Below are 27,673 nucleotides of genomic sequence, written 5' to 3'. Positions count from 1 at the left end.
CCAAACACACTGCTTCACGTAGAATAAACAAACAGATTTATTAACTATAAGTGATTATAAGTCAAAGCATAACAAGTCAGATTTGGTCAAATGAAATAAAAGCAAAACGCTGATCTTAACACTTTCAATGTCCTTAAAAATGCTTCTCACCACAGGCTGGCTGATTACTTTTCAGTCAGGCTCTCCCCTTTGATCAACATTTCAGTTGCTTGATGGTAGTGGTGTCTGTAGATGTAGGTGGAAGAGAGAGAGCATGGCCTTTCTTTCCTTCTGACTTTGCTCCCCGTCCCCTTCAGAGTCAGGTGAGCATTACCTCATCGCAGTCCCAACCTGCCTAAAGGAACAGGGTGACTCCCTTGAGGGTCTAATAACAGATTATTTTGTTGCTGCCTGCCTAAGCCAGTTTCCATTGTTCCTGTGAGGCTGGGCTGGAGCTATCTCTAGACCAGATCCTGCATTCCTTGGGCACTCTAATTCCCTTTGGCTTTGGGAGGTGCACAAGGAAAGTAGGTGCAGGTCTGAAAAGCAAATTCATATTCCCCCAGCAACACCAAAACCACAGCAGTACTCAGAAATTCGAAAGCCACTAACAGTGGGGAAACCTCGGGAAAAGTTCCCCAAAGCCCTAGCTACAAAATAAAATATTGATCATTATTAATGCAGTTTGTTAAAGAACAAAGGCCCAGTGAGGAATCAACTGCAGGAGACATAAGCCATTCAAAACTACATAAAGTACAGTGAATATGATCCAGGCGTAAATCAACATCTCTTCATTTCCATGGCATTAGCATGATTTACACCCGCTGAGAATCTGGCCCATTATGTGTTTGCACATGTTTGATGGGAGGTTGGATTGGTAAACAAAAGCACAATGTTGTCAAGGGGGTAATAATTACTAGGAAATTACTAGTTCTAAAATACATGGCTGGCAATGTGCTCCCTTGCCTCTCTTAACAGCTGTATGGAACTAACAAATCTTAAAAAAAGGCAACATATCAGTGAAATCAGTCGGGGGGAGGGTCAAAAGTTATCCAAAAAAACTGTTTTTTGATGGAAACAGGTTTTCAACTAATAAACATTTTTCACAAAAAGGATCTGCTTTCTGTGGAAAAACTCAAATACTGCAAACTCAAAAGATTTTGGCCCAAAAACAGATGATTTGGGGCGTGGATCAAATTTTGGGAGGGGTTTCAGCTGAAAATTATCAGGTTTTGAATTTTTGCAGGAAAAAATATCAAAATTTTCTGCAAGAAGAAAACCAGCCCATTTTTCTTTCAGACAGGGCTGGCTCTGCCCAAGTGCTGGCAAAGTCCACAGTTCCCACTGACTTCAATACGACAGTGGGCACTCAACTCTGGAAAAATCAAGCCCTTAGAGCTGCTCCTAGAGCGGGGAACTGTATCTAAACCCGCTACGGTTTTCTAGCCATGTATTTTTTTAATGAGAAAATAAAAAAAATTTGCAAGGAAGGGAGCTTGCAGGGACCGCCCCACGAGCCCTGAGCTCAGCGTTACGCGGGGGCTCGCTGTCTGCCAGGGAACTGAGTCTTTGAGTTCACTTGGCTGCTGCCAGGGGGACGGGACAGCTCCTCTGCACTGGGCATCTCTGGAGCTGCAGGCGCCTGGCGTGGCCTTGGGGCTCTGGCTGCCCCTGGCTCCCGGCTCTGCCTGGCCCTGGGGCTCTGGCTGCCCCTGTGTTCTCCACACGTTGGGTGGCCCCCGCTCACCTTGAAGCCTGGCGGCTCCCGCAGGCCCCACCGGCAGGCACAGCAGCAGGATGCCCATGATGCCGGTCACCTTCCTGGCCATGGTGTTCAGTCCCCGCAGGACTGGAACCTGCCGGGCTGGGGCTGGGGCTGGGCCTGGGGCTGCTGCATTAGCAGGCGGGGCTTCCTCCTCCTTCCTGGTGCGCTGCCCGGGGCCTGAGATGGGCCAGGAGCCCGGATGCTGCGGCAGGGGGCACAGGTGATCGGCCCATGGCTCCTCCTCCCGGGACTGCTGCAGCGTCGGTGTTTGACACAGGCCATTGGAAATTGGAAAGGTGCAGGAAAGAGCCACAAATACGATCCAAGGGGCTGGAGAAAATGTCTGATGGGGAGAGATTTACAGAGCTGAATCTATTGAATATCACAAAAAGAAGATCAGAAGTGACTTGATTACAGAGCATAAATACCATCCCAGGGAGAGACTCCCGGGTACTAAAAGGCTCTTTAGCCCAGCAGAGACCACCAGAACAAAAACCAATGGCTGGAAGTTAGAGCCAGACTAATTCAAATGAGAAATAAGCATATACGCTGACTTTTATTTTTCCTGGTGGGTGCTCCATCCTCACTGCACCCCAAGGCCCCCCCACTCCACCTCCTCCCTCGAGGCCCCGCCCTCACTCTGCCTCTTCCTGCCTCTGCTCTGCCCTCTCCTCCGAGGCCCCATGCCAGCTGCCAAACAGCTGAATGGCAGCCCAGCTGTGACTGGTGGGTGTTGACCACCCCTGCTATTTTTTTCCATGGGTGCTTGAGCCCTGGAGCACCAATGGAGTCAGTGCCTATGCCTGATTCTCTTCTCACTTGTAGCCGTGTAAATCAGGAGCAACCCTAAGGAAATCAGTTAATGAACCCCAGGTTCACCAGCCTGGGAAGAGCCTAATGAGTGGCTGTGGCTCAATAACAGATATAAACCCAATCTGACAAGCCAGAGAAGGCACGTCAGACTGGCAGTGCCAGCAGGAATCTGAAACACACTTCTTGAGTTGAAGAGGGTACTCAGCAGGGGTAAGGCTGACTGGCATAGCTATACTGGCAAAGACGCTATAGTGTAAACAAGACCTGCATTAACCACGTTTTCAGGCAGTTAATTTCCCTTGTTTCCTGAGGAAGTGGTGTTAGTGAGGGGGCATGATTGGAGGGCACCTGTGGGAGGGGAATGATCTGCCACTTGAGCTACCAGCTCTGAGCAGAGCAGCTTGGCATGCACAGAATTGGGGAAAGGCAGTGGCAGTGAGGCTGCATGCCCCCCACCCCCAAACTGCACCCATGGTGGAACTCCCCATCCCCCCCCAACACTGCAGCATCACCACCCCCGCCAGGCTCCCTCTGCCTGAAACAGGACTCACCTAGTGGTGCCTGCAGTTGGCACTGGCTGGGAGCTGGAGCTTGCCCAGGAGATCTAGGTAGCAGGCGGGGCGACCCAGGGGAGCAGGGTCTCACCACTGCTGATCAGACTGGGTTTTTGCAGAGCAGAGGGAGCCTGGTGCTCCCCCCTTACCCACCTCTAACCCTAGCTGGAGCAGTGGAGCAGCTCCCTGAGGCTGCTGGAGGAGGAGCCCCACCCTCCACCGAAGTCTGACTCAGGCCTGGGTCAGCCTTTGCTGCAGCAAGCCCAGGGGGGCTACAAAAGTTGAACAGCTAATAGGTGATTAATGCAGCCATCTACCAGCTGATCGGTGGGGGTGGGGCTACTTATCCCTGGCTGGGGCTGCAGCTCTATTGCTGGTGGGTGTTAAGCACCCGCTAATTTTTTTCACTGAGTTCTCCAGCTCTGGAGCACCCATGCAGTTGGCACCTATGGAAATAAGGCCCAACATTATGACAGTGGGGGGTGATTAACCACTAGAACAACCGGCCAATGGAAGCATTTGATTACCCAGATTCTGATTCCTCCAGATCCAACCTGGAAGCCCTGCTGGAAGGTCCTTTCGCCAAACATAAGTCATTGGGTCAATATAGGGGTAACTGGGAGAAATTCTCTGACCTGTGCTATACAGGGGGTCAAAGTCAATGTTCTAATGTTCCCCTCTGGCCTTCAAATCTCTGGACCTATGAAGCTGCTGCCAGGCAGCACTAGGTATGACGGCTTGAGTGTGTGCCAGGCGCTGGGAACAGGCCTGCTCAGTGCATGGCACAGGCCCACATTGCAGAGACTGGGGTGTGGAGCTGAGAACAGAGAGAACTGTCATTGTAGGCTGTGTTCAGGATGGGATTGGAAGGGACAACAGGTGTCTGGAGTTGCCCGTGTCTGGGGTCTTGGACAGACAGCAGAGGGGAAGCTGTGTGTGGTGTACATTGCCCTGGTACAGTTTCCAGTAGCAGGGAAGGGAGAGAGATGAGGAGCCAGAGAGGGTTTCTGGAGGCAGGTTGGGTGGGGACTGTGAACCTGGGACAACAGGGGGTGTTTTCATCAGAAGGATGTGAGTTGTGTCAGGTCCTTCCAGAAAGATCCAGACTGCTGACCCCAGCTTTGTGACCTGGGATCTTTCTGTGTGGGACACAATTCCTCATTTCTCAGTCTAGTCATCTAGACATCTGAATTCCCATCACAATTAAAAACAGACTGTGTCTCCTGTTCATAGAATCATAGAAGATTGGGGTTGGAAGAGACCTCAGTAGGTCATCTAGTCCAACCCCCTGCTCAAAGCAGGACCAACACCAACTAAATCATCGGAGCCAGGGCTTTGTCAAGCCGGGCCTTAAAAACTTCTAAGGATGGAGATTCCACCACGTCCCTAGGTAACCCATTCCAGTGCTTCACCAACTTCCTAGTGAAATAGTGTTTCCTAATATCCAACCTAGACAGGCAGGAGTATAAAAAATATTGCTCGAGCATGCAGGGATGTAATCAGAAAGGCCAAAACACAACTGGAGTTGCAGCTATCATGAGATGTGAAGGGTAACAAGAAGGATTTCTACAGGTATATTAGCAACATGAAAAAGGTCAGGGAAAGTGTGGGACCCTTAATGAATGGTGGAGGCAACCTAGTGACAGATGATGTGGAAAAAGCTGAAGAACTCAATGTTTTTTTTGACTTGGTCTTAGCAGACAAGGTCAGCTCCCAGACAGCTATCCTGGGCAAAACAGTATGAGGAGGAGGTGAGCAGCCCTCAGTGGTGAAAGAACAGGTTAAGGACTATTTAGTCGATTTAGTTGGTGTTGGTCCTGCTTTGAGCAGGGGGTTGGACTAGATGACCTCCTGAGGTCTCTTCTAACCCTAATCGTCTCTGATTCTATGATTGTTTTTCTATTTTTTCCAGTCATCCTCCACCCCTTTCTAGTCAATGTCATTTTACTGGTGCCAGGGGCAGTGTCTTCATGTGACCAGACCAGGCTCCACACTGAGATTTCTGGGATTACACTCGGCTGTTTGCAGACTATGAATAGTGTCATGATACAAATCACTCACCTATATTACCATCATAACTGGAACTGGTATCACAGATCCTAGTGAGTGCTCCTTCCTGGCTACCCGCTAAGGCTGCTGTCAGGGCCGGCTCCAGGTTTTTTGCTGCCCCAAGCAAAAAAAAAAAAACAAAACAACCGGAGAGCCACCGCCGAAGCAAAAAAAAAAAAAAAAAAAAATCTACACAAAAACCCCCGGAATGCCGCCCCTTGAAAAGTGCCGCCCCAAGCACATGCTTGGAATGCTGGTGCCTAGAGCCGGCCCTGGCTCTGTATTCCCAGGGGTGTTTCAAGCTCATGGAGCATGAGCAGAGTCCAATCACACCCCCAGTTTTGGGGTCCTTGGCGCAGTCTCTTGCCACTTAGGACTTGGTCAGATAAAAGAAAGACTTGGAAGCTTCTCCATTCTGATTCTCCTTCCATATGTTTGTGTCCTTCCAGCATCCAGCGAGTCTCCTTTTGAGCCTCCAAGGAGAGGCATGTGTGTAGTAAAGGTTGGCTTTTCAGCCTGGATTATCACACACACATCGCCAGAGGAGCAGAGGGGAGTGAAAAAGTCAACAGACAGATTGGAAACATTGTTTGTTGATGTTTTTTAACTCTCATGGTTTGTGGGGCCAATCTGATGGTTTTTTAGGATCTGACTCATGATTTTTGATCTCTGAGGCTGACAGTCCTGCCCCAGTGTGTCAGAAGTGAGTGAAATCTGCTCTCTAAAGCAGGAGTAAAGGAAGAAAATGGCCAGAGTGGTGAGTGAGTGGGGACAGTGGCGACTCAGGGTGGAGAGCTGTGGGAGCTGCAGCAGGAGGAGGCAGAGTCGTGTCTCAGCGCAGCACTGCAGTCCCTAGTGCAAACGGCTCTGCGACAGAAATGTGATTGTGGCAAATCAGGCAGCTGGTCTTGCTGGAAGCAGAGATTTGAGCAATTCCAGACGACTGCTGGTTTAATAGAGGAAGCCCAAGAATACCAGGTAAATGCCTGGCCATTTGCCATGGGTGATGCTGCTGATGACATCCTGTGTGCCAGACTCCTCACTCTGAGGAGAGGAAAGACTACGCCAAAGGGAAAGAGGTGTTTAAGGCCCATTTCCTGGGCACATAGAATGTTATCTAGGAAAAGGCCAGTTTGAATAGCAGGTGCCAGGAACCAGAGGAAACAGCTGAGATTTTCATTACTGCAGTTCATAGTCTGGCTGAACGTTGGAAATATGGAACATTTAAAGATGAACTAATAGGAGATGGGCTAGTTATAGGGTGACCAGACGTCCCGATTTTATCGGGACCGTCCCGATATTTCCTTGTTTGTCCCGCGTCCCGACCGACATGCGGTCGGGACAACCGGACAAACAAGGAAATGCGCCGGAGCCTGGAGCCCGGAAGTGCTCGCGCCCCCCCCCGCCCCGACTCCGCCCCCTCCTCCCCCGATTGGCTCCCTCCCCGAATCCCCGCCTCTTCCCCAGGCTCACCATTCCTCCCCCCTACGCAAGCGCTGGAGGGAGGCCCGGGAGACGCAGGGGAAGCGCGGGACCAGGGTGAGTAAGAGTCCGGCCTGGCCCCGAGCAGGCAGGACTCAGTCGGGTGGTAGGGAGAGGAGGGGGGGCGGCCCGCGGAGCCAGGCGGCGGCTGTTGTTCTCCCCCCCCCCCGCAGCGGGACTCGGGAGCAGCCGCTGCTGCAGCTCCCACTGCCGCGGGGGGAGGAAGCGGCCATGGCGCTCGGCGGCTGCGGCTCTGGCGCCCCCGAACCCCCCGAGCCGGGGTCTGCTGAGGGGACCCAGCAGCGCGCACGCTGCGCCCAGCCCCTGGCCAGTCGCGTCTGGGCTGCTGCCCAGCTGGTGCTATCCCGCGGCGGCCCCGGGGCGGAGGCATCGGCAGCCCAGCCCCGTTCGTTCCCCTGCGGGACCCGAGCGGGACGGGGGGGCTGGGGCCTGCTGCTCCCGCTCTGGGGCCGCCGCGGGATAGCACCAGCTGGGCAGCAGCCCAGACGCGACTGGCCAGGGGCTGGGCGCAGCGTGCGCGCTGCTGGGTCCCCGCAGCAGGCCCGGGCTCGGGGGCTTCAGGGGCGCCAGAGCCGCAGCCACCAAGCGCCATGGCCGCTTCCTCCCCCCGCGGCAGTGGGAGCTGCAGCAGCGGCTGCTCCCGAGTCCCGCTGCCCGGGGGGGGAGAACAACAGCCGCCGCCTGGCCCCGCGGGCCGCCCCCCTCCTCTCCCTACCACCCGACTGAGTCCTGCCTGCTCGGGGCCAGGCCGGACTCTCACTACCCCGGCCCCGCGCTTCCCCTGAGTCTCCCGGGCCTCCCTCCAGCGCTTGCGGAGGAAGGGTTTTTTTTTTTTTTTTGGCCCCGCCCCCCGCCACGCCCCGCCCACGTCACCCCCCACCCCCCCGCGGCCCGATATTTGTCTTTGGTGATCTGGTCACCCTAGCTAGTTATAAGAGACACTGACTGATCAACACAGCTTCAGTTAGACCCAGACTGCACACCAGCAAGTGTGATAGCAAAAGTGAGAATGGTGATGTAAGCAGAGTCTGAATGAATGAGCTCTTCTCTGATTTCTAGTGATGAGCTGGAACAGGAGTAGTCAATTATTTTTTGTCAAGGGCCAAATTTCTTGGTCAAGGTATAGTCAAGGTCCAGACTCCGGAGAAAATAATAAAGACATTATAACAACAATGATAATTATAAGATTTTGGGTCTGTTCAAAAACATCTGGTGGTCCGGATTTGGCCCGCCATCATCTGCCCATTGACTGCTCCTGGGGGGAAAAGACTTCAGGAGCAGATTGTATTTGCACAGACACACCTACACTGCCTAGGCATGCAGCAGAGGGAGCTGCTCTGCCAAAATGATCAGTTTTGGCTGGTTTTGGGTTACAAATCACTCTAGTATTTGAGTGGAAGGGCAATGAAATGTTGTTATCCTGAGTGTGTGAGCAAAGGGCATCAGAACTGTGATTTGCAGGCCCCTGACTGAGTGGGTCACGCAGGGATTCTCACTTGCTAAGCAGGGGGTAGAGTTGCCAAATCCCAGTGAAAGAGAGACAAGGGTGGAGGCGGGAATTCTTTTCTGGTGGTGTGGGCTCTGGCTAAGAGTGGTCTCTCCCTTGTTTAAAGACAGAGCTGGTTAGTCTCAGTGGTGAGCCCTTGTTTTGTTCCGTGGTCACTACCCCTGCAATCACTGCTAACCAGCTGTAGGTGCTGAGCCTTAGACCTGGTGTGGGGCCATGTTACAGTGAAAGGGACTGTCCAGCCTGCACCAGCAGGGAGGTTCCCCACTACTGGCTGAAATCCCTGAGAGCTGGGTAAGTGACAGAACCTCCGAATGTGGCAGCGGAGAAAGTGGTGGCAGCAGCGGGCCATGACAAAAATGGGTGGAGCAGCAGAGTGAACAACAGCAGTGGTGGGTGACAGCAGCGAGTGAATGCTAGCAACTGTGAGCCAATTGCAGAGGCAGCAGCTGAAGCATTGCTCAATGCCTCCCCCCACACCCATGGTGGGAGGTTGTAACGGGGTCCCTGAGGTGTAACGTGGACTGTGGGACTGCTGAGCCCTCCAACCCCACCTGCCTGGGCCGTCCCTCACACTGCGGTGCTAATGTCAAGCTACAAGCCTCGGACAGGCCCTGCACTCACACAGCCATCCACAGGCAGGGACACACCTGTTACCCGAAATTGGGTCAGCTAGTGAGCTTAGGGAGGACTAATGACCCACCAGAGTTTGGCAGAAAGCAGTACGTTTATTATATTGATAGCTAAGCTCAAAATAGAGGGTGGTGTCACATTCACACTTGCATACTCATGCTCCCAGGACAGACATGGCACTGGAGATGTCAGGATCCTTCAACGTAAGTGTCCCACAGCATAGCGATGGATTGTGCGATGAAGTTAAGTCTTCCCGAGGCATGATGGAATGCAATGCGGTGAACCACTGGCCAGGCAGTCCGGGCGAAGGGCCTTCACGGGAGGTACAAGCTTGTGAGTGCACTGCTGAGCACATGGCCCCTTCCCCTTTTAAGGACCTGCTCCTCATGGCCTGTGACTAGAGATGACTTGGCTGCATCTGGTTGGTCACACTCCACCTCAGCCAGTGTCCATGCAGTGTCCATGCATTGGGTGTGTGAACGCTGCCTAATTAGAGTCCCAGACACCTTGTGGAGCTTGGGGGCGGAGGCTCGACTGATTAGGGGGCCTATAAAAGCGGCCGCCCAGCCAGGCAGTGGCACAGCTGTGAGCAGCGGCACAGGAGGCTGCTAACAGGGGAGTTTGAGTGGGAGTCTCATTGGAGGAGAAGGTATCTGTACTTGTGTCTGTCTTTGTAGTGCTTGTGTGTGTAGAGGCCTGTAGGGGCACTGTGCTGGGAGGGCAGCCGAGCCCTGAGTAGGGGGCGGAGCTTGGCTGATTAGGGGGCCTATAAAAGCAGCCGCCCAGCCAGGCAGTGGCACAGGAGGCAGTGAACAGGGCTGCTAACTGGGGAGTTTGAGTGGGAGTTTGCAGGGGGAGGTGGAAGGGGAGGCAGGAGGGCGCGGTGTCCCGTGTGCTCTATTTCCCCAGGTGCACTGGGCAGAGACTACAGCGGCCATGAGCCAAGCAGCAGGGGACACAATGCAGATGATTGCATGTGGAAGCTGCGGTATGTACATGGTACTAGAAGGGGGAAGCCTAAACAGAGGTATGTCTGTATGAAGTGCCGTCTAATAGAGCTGCTGGAAGAAAAGATCCGAGGGTTGGAGATGCAGGTAGATACCCGGGTAGAGTTTAGAAGGGGGTTCGAGCAGCTGATGGAGGAAAGGCAAGGAGGGGCTGAAGGGGAATGCTCAGGGGTTCAGGTGGAAGCAGGGGCTAAGGTCTGTGAGGGGGGAATATCTGAGGGAGAACAAGGGCAGTGGAAGCATGTGACCATGAGAAGCAGGCCAAGGAAAAGGAGGGCTAGTGAAGGGGAAATAGAACTCAGGAACAGGTTTGGGTGTTTGGATAGCGAGGAGGGGGGGCAGCAGGTGGTAACTGAAGGTGGGAGGGTGAGGAAGAAGAGAAGAGCAGCTAGCCCAATAGAGAGAGGGGAGGAGTTGATGGAGACAGCACCAAATCTGGGCCCCGGGAGGATACAGGATGGCACAAGGGGGAGTATAAAGGAAAATAGGAACGGACACGGGTTACGACTAGAGGGAACAGAGGATAGATTAGTAGATCGCACTGTCGCCAGGCAAAGGCAGGTTTACGTGATTGGGGACTCCTTACTGAGGAGGTTAGAAAGGCCTGTGACCAGGGCGGACCCAGAGAACAGAAGGGTGTGCTGTCTACCGGGTGCTAAGATACGGGATGTGGACCTGCGGTTGAAAAGGATCCTAAAAGGAGCAGGTAAGAACCCCTTGATAATCCTTCACGTAGGAACAAATGACACAGCTAGGTTCTCGTTAGAGAGAATCAAGGGAGATTATGCCAGACTGGGGAAGACGCTCAAGGAAATCGAGGCTCAGATCATCTTCAGTGGGATTCTGCCTGTTCCTAGAGAAGGGCAGCAAAGGGCTGACAGGATTGTGAGGATAAATAGCTGGCTAAGGGAGTAGTGCTATAAGGAGGGCTTTGGGATGTATGGTCACTGGGAGGCTTTCGGGGACAGACAACTGTTCTCACGGGATGGACTTCACCTGAGTAGGGAAGGAAATAGACTTCTGGGAGGGACGCTGGCTCATCTCATCAAAAGAGCTTTAAACTAGGAATCTGGGGGAGACGGTTGGGAGATGTCCAGTTAATCTCCACGCCAGATTCCAACATTGAAAAGGAGGGTGATGAGATAAGAACAGATATGTCCAAACCCTTCCCCCCGGCTATAAGAAGGAGAGGGGGGATGAACAGCAAGGGGTCCGTACCAAATTGCATAACTGATGGGAGACAGGCTAAACGGCATACATTAAGATGTTTATACACCAATGTGAGAAGCCTAGGTAACAAAATGGAGGAATTGGAGCTCCTGGTCCGAGAAATGAAACCGGATATCGTAGGAATAACCGAAACCTGGTGGAACAGTAGTCATGACTGGAGTACAGATATGGAAGGGTATGTGCTGTTTAGGAACGATAGGAACAAAGGTAAAGGTGTGGGGGGGTAGCATTGTATGAGGTAAACTGTAAAGAAATAATAACTGATGGAATGGATAAGACGGAGTCTGTCTGGGCAATACTCACACTGGGTAAAAGAACTACTAGAGCCTCCCCGGGATAGTGCTTGGGGTGTGCTATAGACCGCCGGGACTACCCTGGATATGGACAGAGAACTATTTAATGTTTTTAGGGAAGTAAATACTAATAGGAACTGTGTAATCATGGGAGACTTTAACTTCCCGGATATAGATTGGGGGACAAATGCTAGCAACAATAATAGGGCTCAGATGTTGCTAGACGTGCTAGCTGATGAATTCCTTCATCAAGTAGTAGCTGAACCGACGAGGGGGGAGGCCATTTTAGATTTGGTTTTGGTGAGTAGTGAGGACCTCGTTGAGGAAATGGTTGTAGGGGACAACCTTGGCTTGAGTGATCATGAGCTAATTCGATTTAAACTAAATGGAAAGATTAACAGAATTATATCAGAGACTAGGGTTTACAATTTCAAAAAGGCTAATTTTAATAAATTAAGGGGACTGGTAAGGGAAGTGGATTGGGCTAACATATTTATGGATCTAAAGGCGGATGGCGCCTGGGATTATTTTAAGTTGAAGTTGCAGGAGCTGTCGGAGGCCTGTATCCCGAGAAAGGGAAAACGGTTAGTAGGAAAGAGATTTAGACCAAACTCGGGGGTGGTACCGTTGGACTGGAGAATAGCTAATGTGGTTCCTATTTTCAAGAAAGGGAAAAAAAGTGACCTGGGTAACTACAGGCCTGTTAGTTTAACATCTGTAGTATGTAAGGTCCTGGAAAAAATTTTGAAGGAGAAAGTAGTTAAGGACCTTGAGGTCAATGGCAATTGCGACAAATTACAACATGGTTTTACGAAAGGCAGATCGTGCCAAACCAGCCTGATCTCCTTCTTTGAGAAAGTAACAGACTTTTTAGATAAGGAAAATGCAGTGGACCTAATATACCTCGATTTCAGTAAAGCGTTTGATACGGTACCGCACGAGGAATTATTGGTTAAATTGGAAAAGATGGAGATCAATATGAAAATCCAGAGGTGGATAAGGAACTGGTTAAAGGGGAGACTGCAGTGGGTCATACTGAAAGGTGAACTGTCAGGTTGGAGGGAGGTCACCAGTGGAGTTCCTCAAGGTTCGGTTTTGGGTCCCATTTTATTTAATCTATTTATTACTGACCTCGGAACCAAATGTAGGAGTGGGCTGATAAAGTTTGCGGATGACACAAAGTTGGGAGGTATTGCCAATTCGGAGAAGGATTGGGATATTCTGCAGGGAGACTTGGATGACCTTGTAAATTGGAGTAATAGAAATAGGATGAAATTTAATAGTGAAAAGTGTAAGGTGATGCATTTAGGGATGACTAACAAGAATTTTAGTTATAAGCTGGGGACGCATCGGTTGGAAGTAACGGAGGAGGAGAAAGACCTCGGAGTCCTGGTTGACCGCAGGATGACTATGAGTCGGCAATGTGACGTGGCCGTGAAAAAAGCTAATGCAGTCTTGAGATGCATTAGGCGAGGTATATCTGGTAGGGATAAGGAGGTGCTGCTTCCGTTATACAAGGCACTGGTGAGACCTCATTTGGAGTACTGTGTGCAAGTTCTTGTCTCCCATGTTTAAAAGGGAACTCAAACTGGAATGGGTACAGAGAAGGGCCACTAGGATGATCAGAGGAATGGAAACCTGTCGTATGAAAGGAGACTCGAGGAGCTCGGTTTGTTTACCCTAACCAAAAGAAGGCTGAGGGGGGATATGATTGCTCTCTTTAAATATATCACAGGGATAAATTCCAGGGAGGGAGAGGAATTATTTCAGCTCAGTACTAATGTGGACACGAGAAGGAATGGATATAAACTGGTGGTGGGGAAGTTTAGGCTTGAAATTAGACAAAGGTTTCTAACCATCAGAGGGGTGAAATTTTGGAACAGCCTTCCGAGGGAAACAGTGGGGGAGAAAGACCTCTTTGGCTTTAAGATGAAGCTTGATAAGTTTATGGAGGGGATGGTTTGATGGGATAACATGATTTTAGTCAATTAATCAACAGCGTGCCATCACTGGTAAATAGTATCAATGGTCAATGAGGGTCTGGCTAGAGAATCTTGCCTGCATGCTTGGGGTTCTACTGATTGCCATATTTGGGGTCGGGAAGGAATTTTCCTCCAGGGTAGATTGGCAGAGGCCCTGGAGGTTTTTCGCCTTCCTCCGCAGCATGGGGCGGGGGTCGCTAGCTGGAGGATTCTCTGCGACTTGAAGTCCTTAAATCACAGGATTCGGGGACTTCAACAGCTGAGTCAAGGGAAAGGGGGTGGGTCAGCTTTTGTGGCCTGCATCATGCGGGAGGTCAGACTAGATGATCATACTGGTCCCTTCTGACCTTAAAGTCTATGAGTCTACCTGGGAGCTCTCCTGATCTTCCAGCTGTTCAACCAATCCATTCATCCCACAAGCATTCCAGGAGGGAGGGGTGGGGGAAAGTGTAACAGACCTTTTGAGCATACAGGTTATACATAGCATACAGATCACTGCTGCTCCTACAACAACACCCAACTGCATTACATGAATACTCTCCCAGCCACTCATGAGCCATAGTAGGGAGGCTCCAGTCAATTCCCCCCAGCTCCCCAGCCTTGCACCCCAGGATTGTACCATTGTGCACTTGTCAGCAGCCTAGCCAGTGTAAGCTCATTACCTAGTTCACCACACCCTCAGTGTGGAATGGACACACATCAGCCTTTGTAGTCTGAGCTGCAATTCCCCAAGCACTTCAAACAAAACACACTGTTTGAGGTAACATATCAAACAGGTTTATTAACTACAGAACAGTTGATTTAAGTGATTATAAGTAGCAGATGCAGAGGTCTTAATTCTAACTTAAAGAGGCTAAGCAAGATTTGAATCAAGCAGTGTCTCACCCTAAGAGCTGGTACAAGCAGCTTCCAGTTCTCCAATACACAGACTGAACCCCTTTCCAGCTTGGGACCAAACTCCCTCCTTCAAAGTCTTCGGCTACACTACGGACCTTACAGCGGCACAGCTGTACCGCTACAGATGTGCCGCTGTAAGGTCTCCCATGTAGCCACGCTTTGCTGATAGGAGAGAGTTCTCCTGCTGGCATGATTAAACCACCCCCAATGAGCGGCGTTAGCTATTTCTGCAGGAGAGCCTCTACTGCCAACATAGCGCTGTCCATATCAGCACTTCTGTCTGTGACAGTTGTCTGTCAGGGCTTTCTTTTTTCGCACCCCTGACCGACAGAAATTTTACCAACAGAAGTGGTGTTGACAAAGCCTTTGTCTTTCAGACAATCTTCCAGGTGTTGAGCTGAGTGGGGAGAGAGGCCAAGTAATGATGTCACTCTTCCTCTTTTATACTTTTTTCCGGCTGCTCGAAAGATTCTTGCTGTGACGTGGGTTAGCGTATCCCCATGGCATACGTGCCTTCTCCGAAAAGTCTCTGGGATAGTGGATTGAGTGTTGATGAGCCCTTAACTCCTGTCTGGCCACTGATGGCTGCTCCTTTGTCCCTACTGAAAGGCTGGCTTTGGGCATCTCCCAACCCCATGACATATTTCAGTAACACAAAAGGCAATACCTCATAACTTCACACACAATGATAGCAGAGACAATCCAACAGGATATTACGGTTCAACAGATCATAAAGTAATCGTTCTAGATTACTACATTTTTAATTGACTGAAACAAAGACATTATTTTAAATTAATCAGTCACAGAGGTTTAGTATGTTCATAACAATGTTCATTGCTTTTAGAAAAAGGGAACACTAATTTATTTTGTGTTATCTCCATAACCAGACATGTTTATGAAATTTCACCAACTTTATGTTTCCAAAGATTTTAGGCATAACAAAGGATTTTAAATCTTACTAAGGTACTGATTGTGCTGGAGGGTTCTCTTAAAACTAGTTCATCAAATAGTTCAGAGGTAAAGAAAGGGAAACTTGTTTGTCCAGCTATCTGGAAGGAAAGCGTTGTCCCTTTAAGGGCTAGCCTCTCTTCAACAGGGGGGTGAAGGGAGAAAGGGATGGACAGAAAGGACAGGGAGACTTTGGAAGCAAGTTTTTTGTACTATAGTAACTAAAATTAAAATATGTATTTTAGATAAGAGTGGTCTTTTGAAGGATTTATTTTAAAAACTATATGTCTGAAGAGCCAAGCATGTGAGGCTAAAGGTGAATACTCAGATCGTGGATCTAAAACTGTATGCAAGGATTTTTTAGAGATGTGATTTCATAATCTTCAGCAATCTTCTAATGAAATAGTTTAAAATTTGCTTTAAAAATAAGGTCCCGTAGACTAACATATTCTGAGTAAATATTACAGTAATGCACAACTGTTTTTGTCAGTAAATTCAGAAACTGAGACCTGGTCCACACTAACCCCCCCACTTCGGACTAAGGTACGCTAATAACGTAGCTGAATTCGAAGTACCTTAGTCCGAACTTACCGCGGGTCCAGACGCGGCAGGCAGGCTCCCCTGTCGATGCCACGTACTCCTCTCGCCGAGCTGGAGTACCGGCGTCGACGGCAAGCACTTCCGGGATCGATCCCAGAAGATCGATCGCTTACATCCGGACCAGGAAGTAAGTATAGACGTACCCTGACAGCATATACCTAGGGGTTGGCAAATGCCTGTTAAATGGCTTCATTACCACTCGAATGGCTCTTTAACAGTTTCAATGTTGTGCTAATAGGATTGGCAGGCTGGAGGCTTTTTCACTTTTAAGTTACTAGCTCCCTTCCGGAGTAAGAGACACCAGGCTGCAGCAGCCAGCTGTGGGAGCCTGCAGGAAGGGTCAGAACAGGGATAGGAAGGTGGGGGGTGGACACTAAGACCCAGGAGGTGCCCCGAATTTTCCGGTGCCCTACACAGCTGTGTATGCTGAGTATGCCTAAGGACGGCCCTGGGTGAATGTCACCCCCGTCCCTCCATCTCAGGGACCCAGTCTGAGCTGGGAGTTCATCTGAAAGAAAGGACGGATTCTCTCCCCAGCGAAGGAGGCCTCAGTGAAAGTGAAGATCGGGGCCTCATTATCAGCACTGAAAAATGCCACCTGCCCCTGTTCATAGTCCAGACAGACCCGAACCTGCCGGTGCCAGCTGCTCTGGGGCAGGGTGCTCTGAGGGGCAGGTTGAACCTTAGACACCCATCCCCACCAATTCATGGCCCAGATCCCCTCCTCAGGGGAAATGCCGATCCAGCCTTTCCTCCAAACAGACTCCCTGGCCACCCCGATGGCCCAGAATTCCTCATCCCCCACCTCCACCTCCCAGTACCAACTCCCCGTGGTGAACCCTGGAGAGCCCAGCACACAGTGCCAACGATCAAATCGCTCAGGATTGTTGGGCAGGTCCTGCCGTGTGTCTCCCCATCTCCCACCCCGCCGATCCTCAGACAGGATGAGTTCAGGATGAGCGGTGTCTGGATCCAGAGTCACATGCACTGTGGGGAATTCAAGGGAATGGGTTAAAAAACCTCGGGACAGGAAGGGGGACAGCAGCTGAAGGGGGGGGTAGGGAGTGGGGGGAAGGGGAAGGACTGCAGTAGAGGACAGTAGGAGCTGAAATAGGGGGCAGAGAATGGGGAGGGGATAGGTAATTTTAAGTTGAAAAGATCGTAAATGTGTTATAAGACTGAAAACTATTATAACTGTACTTGTAATGAACCCCCCTTTCAGTGACAGGTGGGTCCCCCTTGCCGTCCCTTCATTCCCCATATTCGTCTTCTCACCAAGGGGTGAAGGCAGAAACCCCCCCTCCCTTCAACCCCCGTTGTGATAACTGTCCCTACAGGCTGACCCTGACTGTGAGCGCCGCTGGCAGACGTGAGTGAGAGCTCATCAAAAGTCACAGTAACCCATGGTAATAAATGTTGAAAGTAGGGTGACCAGAGAGCAAATGTGAAAAACGGGACCAGGGGTGGGGGGTAATAGGAGCCTATATAAGAAAATGTCCCAAAAATCAGGACTGTCCCTATAAAATCGGGACATCTGGTCACCCTAGTTGAGAGGAAAGGGGTTGAAAGGGGAGTGAAACAGACTGAAATAGCTCAGACAGAGACCTCCTGCTATAACTCAAGGATTGAGTTAAGCTCATGCCTGGTGAACAAGCGACGTGTGGGACTGGTACTAAGGAGACCAAAATTGGTGTGTCAGAAACTGGGTGTAATTGGTGGACAATATAATGAGTGAACAGAGCTATTCCACCTTTCCCTTCCCTGTGGGGTTCTTGAAAGAAAAGCCTGTGGCAGGAGAGTCTGAGACTCACTGCTGATGGGGGGAGGGGTGACTGAATGGAGTGAGCTGCATCATCATGGCTGCCACCCCCACTGTCCCCTGGAACCCCGGGATCCCCCATGACACCGTTGGATCTTTGTCATCCTGAGCCTGAAAGGCACCTGACCAGACCAGGCCAGAATGTGGGACCCAGATGACATCACTACCTCCATTGGGTCTGGCTAAAACCCACCACCACCTGGGATGTGAGACTTTGCCCCTCACTTCCTGTGTCCTCTTCCTCCCTCACGTCTTCTCTTTCCTATAGCCAGGGCTGCCTGGGGGGGCAAGTGGGGCAATTTGCCCCAGGCCCCGCAGGGGCCCCCACGAGAACATCATAGGCTCCCCCCCGCCTCTGCCTTCCCCCATCCCCCAGCGCCACGGCGCGCCGCATCCAGGAGCAGCCCTGGACAGCGCTGCAGCGGCATGGCTCGGGCGGGGCCTGAGCTCCTCCCGCTCAGAGCCGCGAGGTAAGGGGCGGGATTGCGAGTTGCGGCCGAGCGGCGGGAGCTCAGGCCCTGCTGGAGCCACGCCGCTGCAGCACTGTCCAGGGCTGGGCTGTGTTTCTCCAGCAAGGGTCACACTCCACTTCTGAGCATCTCTCATTGCCTAGTTTGTGTGAATCACATTCATAGGCCTCACGTCTCCCCACACATGGTATCAGGGGCCTAGGGGCCTGACTGAGGCTTTGTAGATGCCACGGGGGGGGAGGGGAGGGGCTAGCTGAAAGTTAGGCATAGTGCCCAAGTTCCTTTGTGGATCTGGGCCTGAGTGCAGAAGGCTCTGGGTGTGTTATATTTCACCCAAACCCACAGGGCTGCACTAATGATAATTCTTTAAACTTATCCCAGACCTTTTTCCCACCATCCTGTTTGTTTCCTACAGCAGTCTGAGGTGCACTCAGAGTTTGCTTCTGAGCTTCAAAGTGAACTTAGTGCCAGAGATAAAAGGAGGATTCAAACTCCTTTGAAATCCCTGGGTATAATAATAAATAATCTCAGAACAACAGTTTCTTCCACCAACAAAGCAGATCTCTGGAAGGGCAATGTCTAGAGAAAGGTTTCTCTCCCTAGCTGATTTAGCCAATATTCTGCAAATCAGTCAGATACACCTCTACCTCGATATAATGCTGTCCTCGGGAGCGAAAAAAATCTTACCGCGTTATAGGTGAAACCGCGTTATATCGAACTTGCTTTGATCTGCCGGAGTGTGCAGCCCCCTTTCCCCCCGGAGCACAAGGGGGAATGATGTTAGCTAAGGTGATGGAAGCACTCTTCCACTGGCCTGGAAGACTTTCATACCCCTGACCAATGTAGCTACACTGATAGAATTTTCATGTGTAGACCAAGCCTTAGCTAGACTCTTATTTTAAGCTCTTAAGTGGTGCTATATATATAGCTATACTTTTTCCAGTTCATTGTAGAAAAAGTGGAACTATGCTTTTCATTCATCTCTTCAATCTCTCACACATTTAAAAAACATAACAATGAATACATTTCAAATATTGCTATATTTGAAAACAAAACAGCTTGTGGAGGTGTCAGCAAGAAGAGGTGTCAGCAAACATTTCTAACAAGACCTTTTAACTTATTTATTTCTAGTTTTTTAATCAGATTCTTAAATGTGTAGAAATAAAATGTTAAGGTTCCACATTAAAAACAATTTTCAAAAGATCATACAACTCCCATCCCTTAGTGGGAGGTGTTTCTCTGTACTCCAGGTAGAAGGAACAGGGAAAATGGAACTTACCAGATTTAGCAAGAATTTCCTCTAAAAGACAAATAAAGAAAAATAAATAATGTATGAAAATGATGATAGTTGTTAAGATGTTTCATAATAGAGGTATTTTTTCTCCCCTGTCCTTTTTTGTATTTTTGCAAAGTCAAATGGTCAAATATGGATCAGTAATAGAAACCTGTGTTCCCAGGAGCCACATCATATGTCAGGGCAATCCAAGGAACCACGCTGATTTTAGAGCAGTTAGGAAAGACCAGCTTCAAACACAGGCCTGATCTAAACCTTAACTCTGGCAGGGCTGTCACCTTTATATGTTTAATACTTCATATACCTTAGAGAATATTTATGAAAATACTTATGTACCTTAATATTTAATACTCATTGGCCCAGAAAGCAAGTGTAGGCTCTGTAGGGTAGGGATTAGGAGGGTCACTGGGGAGGGGTGAGCTCCTGGGTTTCAGTCTCTGTGCCTAAGACTATTTAATGATTTATACCACCTAGAACAGCTTCGACAGAGAGATTGAGAGAGACCCACTTAGAATAGCCAGCAGCCCTGCAGTTAGGGCACTCGCCTAGGAAAGGGGAGAGCAGGGATTCAAAGCTGGGCCGCCGCAGTTTGTCTGAGTGACTTAATAACTGGGCTATCGGTGATCAGAGGGACATCATCTCTGCAGTGCTGTACATGTAGACAAGCCATGACGCATCATTCGAAAAACTAAGGAGGTGCTCCTTAGTTTTTAGAATGACGCGTCATGGCTTGTCTACATGTACAGCACTGCAGAGATGAAGAAGCTCTCTCGTCAACAAAGCGCTGTCTACACCAGGGTTAGGTCGGTATAATTTTTCACATCCCTGAGTGACGTAGTTATACCGAGATGTTTGTGGTGTAGATCTGGCCTAAGGCACCTTGTGAAACCTAACAACATAGGACTGGAAGGAACCACCTGAATCATTGAGCCAGTCCCCTGCTATCACTGACCACCTCTTTAAATCTAGCCCTTCATTTCCAAACTGACTTAGCTTTTAATTTAAACAATGTTTTCAAAAGCCCCAAATCACAATGAAATAGTTTTGAAGTTTTTATAACTACCAGACAAACAAAAAAATCAATTATTTCAACAGCTCTTTCTCTGACTCTGTCATTCACCAACCAGTCTGCCTGCACAGACCAGGGAGCAGAGGCGTTAAGTTGGAGAGGTTGTAGCTGATAGACTTTTTGACCTTTGTTACATCTGAATACCTCAGCTCTTTGACTAAGCAATGGCACTGTTATAAAATAACTGTGCTCTCTGATGCTCAACCATTGCTATTCTCCTGAATTTCAAAAGGTGTGAAGTAAACTTTCTTGTCTGAAATTACAGCACGTTGCTTTGAATATACAGCAGGGAAACAGATTTCCTCCATTCGATGGAAAATTTTCTCTCTTCCACTGTCTGACTGAAAACGACAACATGTACTCAGTAAATCCATTGTACCCTGCTTTGCTGCTATTTGAAATGACAGCTGTGTCAGAGATGATGGTGCACACCTTGGGCTGGACTGTACACTGCGCTAACACCTCTGAAATCCAGGAAATACAAAGTTAAGTTACATGCCACCTGTTCAAAGCATCCTTAGTTCTGCCCCTTTTAAGCTGTGTCCCACCATGTCCACAACATACCATTCCCATCAGGCAGAGCAGTTTTCAATCAGTTTTAGCTCAGTGAGAAAAGTTATCTTTTAAACTGCGAGTCTCAATCCTAACTACAGCAGAGTTGCTGCTCCATTATCAGACTTCACTGTTAGCTACATCCATGCAGCCTACCTTGATATACACCTGGACCTTTTCCCTAGTGAAGCCTGCACTTACTCCAGTCCCCTGCTCTCACAGACAGCTCCTGTGGCACTTTGTACCTCAAAGCAGCCCCCTGAAATCCCTATATTCACCCCATCATATAATTATGAGATGTTTCCTACAAAGTATCCATTGTAAAGTATCATTTTAAAATTCTTGATCTGTTTAACATTAATATCCTGTTGGATTGTATGTGCTATGATTGTATGTGAAGTTATGAAGTTTTGCTAGGTGTGTGTTACTGAAATATGTTGTGAGGTTGGAAACATCCACAACCAGCCTTTCAGGTGCAACAATGGAGTAGCCAGATGTGCTGATGGGCCATTAAAGGGAATTCACTTTCCCAGCAGCCATCCCAGAAGATTTCTCAGAGAGGTCACGTAGACAATGGAGATTACTTGACCAATGGAGGCAGACCCCCACCTCGCAAGCATAGATCTTTGCAGCAAACTGGAAGAAACTATAAAAGAAGGGATGTGACATCGTGATTGGCTTCACTCCTGCCACAACTCAACACCTGGAAGAAACATCTAGCGGACAAAGACTTTGAACTGTGGAGGGTGGTCCGGTGCTGGAGGAGAGACCCAGCCACTGTATTGAAGATCTGTGACCTGTTTGTACCATCTGTCAGGGTGAGACACTGCTTGATTCAAATCCTGTTTAGTTTATAGAACTCAGATTGCAAATTTACTTTTCTTTCTTAGGTAACCAACTTTGATCTCTATGTCTGCTACTTATAATAACTTAAAATCTATCTTTCTGTAGTTATTAAATCTGTTTTATATTTTACATAAAATAGTTGAAGTGCTTGGAAAATCTCAGCTCAGGATACAAAGGTTAGTGTGTGTCCTCTCCACATTGAGGGAGGGGCAGACTGGGTAATGAACTTACATTGCTCAGGCTTCTGACCAGCGCAAGACACTTCAGCTCTGGGGTCCTAGGCTGGGGAGCTGTGAGGATTGGCTGGAGCCTCTCTGCTGACGATTCATGAGTGGCTGGGAGAAGCATTCATGTAACTCAGCTAGGTGTGTCCCTTCCTGTGGATATCCGTGTAAATGCAGAACCTGCCAGAGGTCTGTAGCTTGCCAACAACCACCCAGTGGTGGGACAGAGGGCTCAGCAGTCCCCCAGTCCAGGTGACATCCTGGGATCCCCATCACAGCCCCTTCATAAAATCCTATTAAAAAACTTAGCAAGTTCCATTTTAACATTAGTTCTGTTTCATAGATTCATAGATTCTAGGACTGGAAGGGACCTCGAGAGGTCATCGAGTCCAGTCCCCTGCCCGCATGGCAGGACCAAATACTGTCTAGACCATCCCTGATAGACATTTATCTAACCTACTCTTAAATAGCTCCAGAGATGGAGATTCCACAACCTCCCTCGGCAATTTATTCCAGTGTTTAACCACCCTGACCGTTAGGAACTTTTTCCTCGTGTCCAACCTAGACCTCCCTTGCTGCAGTTTAAACCCATTGCTTCTTGTTCTATCCTTAGAGTCTAAGGTGAACAAGTTTTCTCCCTCCTCCTTATGACACCCTTTTAAATACCTGAAAATACCTTTAAATACCTGTTGTTTTCTCTCACAACACTTCCTGGCAGTCTGCTCCAGAACCTCACTCCTCTGATGGGTAGAAACCTTTAGTTCCCAGCCTGAATTGAATTCAAGGCCAGATAATCCCCATTTCTTCTTGGTCGATTTGATTGTTAGCTTCAACAGTTCATCTCTCTCCATGTTGTTTACTCCCCTGATGCATTCGCAAAGAGCAATCACATCCCCTCTCAGCCTTCCCTTTGCTACCCAAAACAAGCTCAGTTTTTTTAGTCTCCTCTCTTACGGCAGGCCCTCCATGACCCTGATCATCCTGGGAGCCCATCTCTGAACCTGAAATTCATCCACCTCTGGCTGAGGTTGTGGGACACCCCACAGATGCCAGGACAGGAGAGCAGCCCCTCTTACAAAATATCCAGCTCCTGGGTGCTGATCCTTGGCATTGAGGAGAAGCTACAATTTGCTGCAGAAGTAGAAGAGGAGCCAGGGGAGGGATTTGAGTAGGGAGCGGACGACATGGTTGGAGAACAATTGAGGCAGCTGATTTTGCTGGCACAATGTTCGATCAGGCTCTTCATTTCTCTGGTGGGAGAGAAGAGCTTGAGAAGCAACAAAAGCACCTGGTGCCAGGGCTGAGACCCAACCAGAGTCCCCCTGACCACAGGGGAACCAGCCCCATGTAACCTCCTTGCCCAGCCACATGGCGATGGGGGAAATGACAGCAGGAAAACTTAGAGGTGTTCCAAGCCCCTGCAGCCAGGATTCCTCCAGCAGTAGCCGGCAAAGCAGCAATAGCCTGCTGCCCAGACAGCCTCTGGCCTTTTCAGTTTGCTGGTTTCCTCTTTGCTCTGCTCCGCTCCCTGCCTCCCTCTGCCCTCCATGGTCCTAGGCAGGACCTGAATTGCTAATATATTGAACAATCACATTCTAAAAAACAGTGTTTCAGCCCTACTTCTTTCATCTTAAAGGAAGAGCAGAAGCTGTGTTTATTTCCCCTTTGCTAGTCTTTTGAATACACCCCACTGGTCCCAGAAATTACCTTTGTCTTTCTTCATTTCAGATCGCAAGGTTGCTAGAAGGAGAAAAAGGCAAATTATGAGCTTTCGTTCTGCCATGGTTATGGTGATATTCCAACGGTTGAACACAATGTGTTGTGCTTGTGAAAGAGAGGGACAGATTTACAGTCAGTGGTTTAAAACACACCTGTCTCAAATGCACCGTGGGGTCAAGTGGGGTCAAGTGAAGGCAGGGAGGAGTCGGCTATGTGGGATGAGGATAGAACTTGGGGGCAGAGAGGTGTGATGATCTGGCAGAATTGGGAGGGGAAAGATGAGGAAAGGAAGGAGATGTAGGACTGTTGTTTTTTTGGGGGGATGCACAGGTCAGGAAAGCCTCATCCCTTAGTGGGAGAGGTTTCAGGGGACTCCAGAAACAAGGAATAGGAAAAATTGAACTTACCAAGTTCAGCAAGAATTTCTTCTAAAAGACAAAAAAGAGGAATTAATAATGTGTAATAGCTGTTAAAAATTTTAGTACAGTGGTTCTCTCCCCACCCCTGCTACCTTCATCCATTTTGTTATGTTTTCAAAGTCAAACACAGGCAGTTTTTGTTTTTTTGTTTCCTGTTTTGGGCATGCTCGCTTGTGACATTTTTTATCACTAGAGTTGGGCAACATTTTTCAGCTGAAATCATCATCATCGGCAGTTCCTTGGTTCGTGGATGATCTCTACCACAGATTTACTTATGGGTCCTGAGATATCTCAGGAGTCCAATCCTGGAACCACAGATCTGCCCGCAGTAGGTACAGACATTTCCTAGCGGGTCAGCTCCCCATTGTGAGAAAGTTCTTTTTCCTTCCTTCAGCTTTGAGGGAAAGGCGCTTCTCCTCGAAGCGGGCCACTACCTGATGGAGGCTGACCACTGAGGTCAGTTGGTGGCTTGCTCCTCCCAGCTTGTGATGTCCACATCAGTTTTCTTGAGATACATTTTCAGTGTCTATTTGTAGCGTTTCCTCTGACCACCACGGGATCTCTGACCATGGGTGATCTGAGAGTAGATGGCTTGTTTTGGGAGGCGAGAGTATGGCATCCACACACAATGTTCAGCCCAATGAAGCTGGTTCATGAGAATCATTGCTTAGTGCTGGTGACTTGGCTTCAGTGAGGATGCTGGCGTTAGCGTAGCAATCTTCCCATTTGATGCGAAGGATCTTCCAGAAGCATTGTCGGTGGTACCTCTCCAGACAGTTGGGTTTGCATCCCTAAAGGAGTGTAGGAGTCATATTTGTCTTATGGGTTATGTAAAAGGCCTGAGGCAGACTGATGGAGCACTTTAGTCTTCCGAATATTGAGTCAGAGTCCTAGGCTTCGATGAGCTTGTGCAAAAAAATCCAGTGTGGACTGAAGGTCAGTCTTAGTGTGCACGAGGATGTCATCAGCATCTGGCCCTGCTGCCTTGCTGTTCTTCATTTGCATGATGGATCATGTTACTTCTTCGAGGGCAGGAGGATCAGCAAGAGATTCTCTTTCATGTCACTGAGGTATAGATTCGATGGTGGCATTAGAGACGGTTGACTCACGATTCAGGAGTGACTCAAAATGCTCCTTCCATCTGGCTTTGATGGCTTCATTGTCCTTAAAATATGTCAACCCGTCTTAGGCTCGGAGTGGTGTAGGACCATGGGATCATGGATTGTAGACTTGTTCATTTAAATTGCACAGATTACAGCTAATAGCCTTTTTGACTATTGGTACATCTGAATCAGGGCCGGCTCCAGGCACCAGCTTCTCAAGCAGGTGCTTGGGGCGGCCGTTCCGGACAGGGGCGGCAGTTCCAGGTATTCGGCGGCAATTCGGTGGAGGGTCCGTCACTCCGCCTGGGAGTGAAGGACCTCCCGCCGAATTGCCGCCGCAGATCGCGATTGCGGCTTTTGTTTTTGTTTTTTTTTTTTTTTTGGTACAAAGGCCCATGGTTCAGAAATCCCTTTCCTAGGCCAGTGTTCTCGACTCGGCTGACACATTGTCCCTGAAAGGGTCAGTTGAGAACTCAGCGTGCGCACAGCAAGCTGGAAATCTGCACAGTGTGTGGAGCGTGTGTATGTGACTTGGAGCTTGGCAGGGCAGCAGCACTGGTTCGTGGGGTTAAGGCAGCTGGGCTGTGCAGGAGCACTCCACAAAGCAGGGTGGCAGACATGGGGTCTGCAGCTGGGAGTGTGTCTGAGAGGCCCAGAAGCACATGGGATCCTGGGGTTAGGCCCACCCACAGCAGACTGGCGTCAGTCCAGAGAGGGGGTGACACAGGGCCTTGAAGTGATTTAATTAGCTAGCAAAACACCCCTACCTTGGACCCATGAGCAGCCTTTGCCATGGGAATCACAGCGTGAGAGCGGTGAGTCGGGGATCCTTTGCAATCTTCACAAAGAGCTTTGGCAATCTCCTTACAGAACCATGTGAGCTCCTTGCCATGTTCCCCACAGACATTCCCTTCCCTCCCCCTTTTTCCTGGTTTTAACCCCAGTTGTTTGATGAACTCTGCTATGCTGTCCAGCTGAGTGTTGGAAAGGTCTTTTCCAGAATGTGCATTTGGATGTTTAAAAGCGCGCTGGCGCAGCTTACTGACTCGCTCAGACCTCAGCGAAAAGAATATCCCCATTGTTATTGCTGCTTGCTGTGCACTCCACAATATCTGTGAGAGTAAGGGGGAGACATTTATGTCGGAGTGAGAGATTGAGGCAAATCGCCTGGCTGCTGATTACGTGCAGCCAGACACCAGGATGGTTAGAAGAGCACAGCAGGGCGCGGTGCGCATCAGAGAAGCTTTGAAAATGAGTTTTGTGACTGGCCAGGCTACGGAGTGAAACTTCTGTTTGTTTCTCCTTGATGAACCGTCCGCCCCTACCCCACCCGGTTCACTCTACTTCCCTGTAAACCAACCACCCCACCCTCCCCTCCCACCCTCGAGCAGCACATGCAGAGGCAATAAAGTCATGGTTACTTCACATTCATGCATTCTTTATGAATTCATCACACAACTAGGGGGATAATTGCCAAGGTAGCCCGGGATGGGTGGGGGAGTAGGGAAGGAAAAGGACACACTACAGTTTAAAACTTTAACTCTTATTGAAGGCCAACCTTCTGATGCTCGGGCAATCATCTGGGGTGGAGTGACTGGGTGGCCGGAGGCCCCCCCCCCACCGTGTTCTTGGGCGTCTGGTTGAGGAGGCTATGGAACTTGGGGAGGTGGGCTGTTGGTTACACAGGGGCTGTAGCGGCGGTCTCTGCTCCTGCTGCCTTTCCTGCAGCTCAACCATACGCTGGAGCACATCAGTTTGATGCTCCAGTAGACGGAGCATTGACTCTTGCCTTCTGTCTGCAAGCTGACGCCACCTATCATCTTCAGCCCGCCACTTGCTCTGTTCATCCCGCGATTCAGCCCGCCACCTCTCCTCTCGTTCATATTGTGCTTTTCTGTAGTCTGACATTGACTGCCTCCATGCGTTCTGCTGTGCTCTGTCAGCGTGGGAGGACATCTGGAGCTCCGAGAACATATCATCCCGAGTCTGCCGTTTTCTCCTTCTAATCTTCACTAGCCTCTGTGAAGGAGAAACATTTGCAGCTGGTGGAGGAGAAGGGAGAGGTGGTTAAAAAAGACACATTTTAGAGAACAATGGGTACACTCTTTCACGTTAAATTTTGCTGTTCACATTACACAGCACATGTACTTTCGTTACAAGGTCACATTTTTCCTCTTATATTGAGGGCCTGCCGGTTTGGTGTGAGAGATCACTCACGCAGTGCCAGGCAACAGATTTCGGCTTGCAGGCAGCCATGGTAAGCCACAGTCTTTTGGCTTTTTTAACCTTCTTAACATGTGGGAATGGTTTCAAACAGTAGCACCCTCCTTTCCCATACCAAGCACCCGTTGGGTTGGCCATTTAAAAGGGGCTGCGGTTTCCGGGTTAACATGCAGCA

At 49.5% G+C, this 27,673-nt stretch overlaps 1 long non-coding RNA gene across 1 annotated transcript; it reads right to left on the bottom strand.

Moving 5' to 3' along the window:
* LOC135977892 (uncharacterized) lies at nt 1-27,673 on the bottom strand. The gene is made up of 4 exons (XR_010595329.1): nt 26,834-27,673; nt 24,161-24,181; nt 23,742-23,774; nt 1-2,116 (listed from the first exon to the last, which is right to left on the bottom strand). It is a non-coding gene; the product is annotated as an uncharacterized LOC135977892 (long non-coding RNA).

Source organism: Chrysemys picta, unplaced genomic scaffold (assembly GCF_011386835.1).
Source record: "Chrysemys picta bellii isolate R12L10 unplaced genomic scaffold, ASM1138683v2 scaf65, whole genome shotgun sequence".
Lineage (NCBI taxonomy): Eukaryota > Metazoa > Chordata > Testudines > Emydidae > Chrysemys > Chrysemys picta.
This window is presented reverse-complemented; position numbering and strand designations above follow the sequence as displayed.